Source organism: Cicer arietinum, chromosome 7, assembly GCF_000331145.2.
Source record: "Cicer arietinum cultivar CDC Frontier isolate Library 1 chromosome 7, Cicar.CDCFrontier_v2.0, whole genome shotgun sequence".
Classification (NCBI taxonomy): Eukaryota; Viridiplantae; Streptophyta; class Magnoliopsida; order Fabales; family Fabaceae; genus Cicer; species Cicer arietinum.
In genome coordinates, this window is record NC_021166.2 from 38,319,584 (window position 1) to 38,324,148 (window position 4,565).

Consider the following 4,565-nt stretch of genomic DNA (forward strand, 5'->3'; position numbering starts at 1 on the left):
ACCCAAGACAATTGATCAAGCTATTGGTGACAAATCATGGGTTGAAGCTATGATGGAAGAACTCTCACAATTTGAAAGAAACAAGGTATGGAATCTTGTACCCCATCCTCTGGACAAATCTGTTATTGGAACTAAATGGATATTTAGAAACAAACTAAATGAGGATGGAGAAGTCATTAGAAATAAAGCAAGACTAGTGGCACAAGGGTACAACCAACAAGAAGGAATAGATTATGATGAAACGTTTGCACCCGTAGCAAGACTTGAAGCAATAAGAATCCTCTTAGCTTATGCTACTCATAAAGGTATAAAACTATTCCAAATGGATGTGAAAAGTGCCTTTTTGAATGGGTTCTTAAATGAAGAAGTGTATGTTCATCAACCTCCTGGGTTTGAGGATGAAAAACGACCAAACCATGTGTTCAAACTCTCTAAAGCTCTTTATGGTTTAAAGCAAGCTCCTAGAGCTTGGTATGAGGGGTTAAGTTCTTTTCTAAAAGAAAATGGATTCATTAGAGGACAGATTGATACTACTCTTTTCAAGAAAACACTTGAAAAAGATTTATTGATTGTTCAAATATATGTCGATGACATTATATTTGGATCCACAAATGAAAAAATGTGTGAAGAATTCTCAAATCTCATGCAAAGCGAGTTTGAGATGAGTATGATGGGGGAATTAAAATTCTTCCTTGGTTTACAAATCAAACAACGAGAGGATGGTATTTTTATCTCACAAGAAAAATACACCAAGGATTTGCTCAAAAAATACAACATGAGTTCTGCCAAGAGTATGGGAACTCCAATGCACCCATCCTCCACACTCCACAAAGATGATGAAGGAACTCCTATTTCTGAAAAGGAATACAGAGGGATGATAGGATCCTTGTTGTATTTAACTGCAAGTAGACCGGACATAGTCTTTGCAGTCGGTCTTTGTGCAAGGTTTCAATCCTCTCCTAAAGAATCTCATCTCACAGCTGTAAAAAGGATTTTTAGATACCTTGTTGGTACTATAAATCTGGGAATTTGGTACAAGAAATGTTCCAATCTTGACCTCATAGCTTATTGTGATGCCGACTACGCGGGAGACAAAGTTGAATGAAAAAGCACATGTGGTGCTTGCCAATTTCTTGGTAAATCCTTAATAAGTTGGTCATGCAAAAAACAAAGTACCATTGCTCTTTCAACTACTGAAGCAGAGTATGTATCAGCCGCTCAATGTTGCTCACAACTGCTCTGGATAAAAAATCAGCTTGAGGATTACTCGCTAAGGTACGCAAAAATTCCCATCCTCTGTGATAATACAAGTGCAATAAATCTTTCTAAAAATCCCATTCAACATTCTAGATCTAAGCACATTGAAATTAAACATCATTTTATAAGAGATCATGTGCAAAAAGGGGATTTAGAACTGATTTTTATTGACACTGAAAATCAATTAGCAGATATCTTTACCAAACCTCTCCAAGAGGATAGGTTCAAAAAGATCTTGGATGAACTTTCAATTCTTAATTTGTCTAAAATTAATTGATTTATCTTGGTCATATCCCTTTATTATATTATTATAATTTTTATTGTATTTTTATATTTTTTATTATTAATAAATATCTGTTGCTATTTTAAATAAGTTTTTACAATTTTAGTTAGGCATGTGAGGATAGGAAAACCATCAGAGGACGGAATGTCCTGTTTAGTGAAACGTCCCCTGACGTGGCAGCCTAGAGAAAAGTGGCACGCCTTATCTGTCATTGGGCAGCACGCGTGGCGCATGCCTTTGTGTTCCACGCCATGCATTCAATGCATTTACGGCCACGTGACTCATTCATCCAATCCATCATCTCACTAGGTTCTTAGGCATACGGCGCATTAAATTTTCCTGTCTCCTAACGTCTTTTCACGATTCCTCACGTTCCCTCACGGTCCCTCAAACGTTTCCTCACACGTTCTCTCTGTTCATCTCCCATCCTTGTCTTTATGTTTCCCATCCTCTATCATTCTCACTCATCAACCATTTGCTCAGAAAACCTTTCTTCACCCATCAGTTTCTTCCCACACCTTTTCCTATCAATGGCTCGAATCAAAATGACTGTAAAACGCAAAAAATCATGCCAAGAACCAGCGGAAAACCAAGACGTCTACTCAAGCACTGAGTCAGATTGTCATGAGGAAAACCAATCTGAAGCAACTTCCATGAACACCATTTCTTCATCTCAACCATCCAAAAGCCACTCCTCCTGTTGAACCAGCACAACAGCCTCCTCATGCAAAATCAAATTCCAAAACTTCAACTCCAAAAAAGGCCAAACCTTCCTCACCAAAACCCCCTTCATCATCCACAAAAATTTCTGACAACACTTCACTATTTGATTCGGCCGAATTAGAAACGGTCTATACTTCAAAATGGCAAAACAAGTCAGTGCTAAATGGAAAAATCATTGACCTTGCTAATATCAAACAAGGAGGGTTCAATGTTGAAGAAATGTTTGAACAACTCGGCTGGACCTCATTCTTCAAAATCAATGAACCACAGTAACCACGTCTAGTAAGGGGTTTCTATGCCACTTCAAAAGGATCCAAAGGCATGACTAATTTCAGTATGGTACTGAAAGGGGTTCATATGGAAATTAATCCCACCACACTATGTCAAATACTTGATATACATGATGAAGGAGCTCACTGCTTATCTGAGACATGGTATTCACAATGTGTCATCACTAGAACCTCTGTGCTCCAAAACACCCTCATCAAACATCCAAAACAGTTGGTGGCCTCCAACCTCGTCCCCTTGTTTCGCATCCTTCACAATGTCTGTGTCCACTCCATCACACTCCGGGCTGGCAGTTTTGAGAAAGTCACAGAACTTGCTCTCATGATTATTCATCACGTGATTACTGGTACTCCTCTTCATTTGGGTCATGTTATTTTTATCTTCATGTTGAATGCTGTTGTATTGGGACGATCTGCTCCCTATGGGATGATTTTGACAAAAATCTTCAAATTTTTCAAAATCCCACTTGATGATGAACATTCCATCCACTTCAACAACACTTTTTCTATGAAGAACATTAAACAGATGAAGATTCAAAATAATGACCGTCCTGCCTCAAAGAAAAGAAAAACTCGTCCTTCCTCCTCTGTTTCTCAAAACTCTAAAGATGAAACACCTCATCCTCCACCTGAGGATACACCATCACCACTTATTCCAGAACCAACCTCTCCAATGCGTAACTCTCTTGATACTACTTCTTCTCCTGCCTCTCCTGTCCCCACAACAACTCAGTCTTCACCAATCCACAAACTGACTCCCATTCGTGAAGCTGATCCTATCCCTGAGGATGCCTCAAAATCAACTTCTCCTCAACATATGGAAGATAGTGAGGAGTTATACTTTGATCTGATCTATCTTATCCTCCATCTCCTACGGATGTGCCTATGGCTTCTCCTCCCATTGTGCCAGTAGATGAAGATGTGCTACCACCACCAAATCTTTCGCAACAAATTCCTCCTGCTGCAAACTTTGAGAAAACTGCTCAACCTCTCCCTGAGGTTACAGGTGTGTTCAGTTCCCTTGACTCCTTCTTTACTGCCACGACTAATAACCAGTCAAAGGACAAGGCTGGGAGCTCTCAGAATAATAGTTCCAGTGTAAATGATCAGCTTAAAGGCTCAGTTCCTAGCACAAGGATTGGGGACAACAAGAAGCAAATGCAACTCCTCAAATTAATTAGGAAAGACCAGAAGAAAATTTTTCAGCGCTTCACTCACTTTCAGAACTCTTTGGTTCAATTTGGTCTCATTCTTGAATGGGTTACCAAACACTTGGTTCCTACTATTGCTCCTGGAGATCATCCTCTTGAGCTACCAGCCCAGCCAACCTCTCATGTTCCATCTCCATCATCCTCATCAGATGAACCAGCCTCCTCAGATTAAATCTGTTGTTATCTCTTTTTGCTGCTGCCAAATTCAGGGGGAGAATGATTATGTTTTTTGATTATCCAGTTGCTTTGGGTTCATGCTGTTAAAACTGTTCAATTATTGTGTTGTTAAGTAGAATTATTGTGTTGCTTATGAACCCATGTTTATGCTTTGTTGAACAAATCTTTAAATTATTATCTAATTATCATAATGTCATATGTTTGGTTAAAATCATGTTATTTCAACACTTTGGCATACATTTAGGGGGAGTAATGATTTTTAGTTTTAAAAATTATTACACATATAATTGAGGGGGAGCATAAACATTTTATCTTTGTCTTATTTAAAATCATAATCTAAAGAATTTTGTCATCATCAAAAAGGGGGAGATTGTTGAGACAAAATCTCTCAAATGATTTTAATGATAACAAAATTACTTAAGAGATTATGATTGTGGTTAATGACTAACATGTGCTCTTGAGTGTATTCATATAAGATAATAGGTTATTAATCATTAAGGCAAAAAGAAGGAAAAAGTAATTCTGGCCTGAGGATGGAAAACCCTCGTGAGGATGGAAATTGCTGCAAACGTGAGGATGGGCTGCAATTTGAAAAACTCCAGATTTGGACAATCTGATCTCTCACCA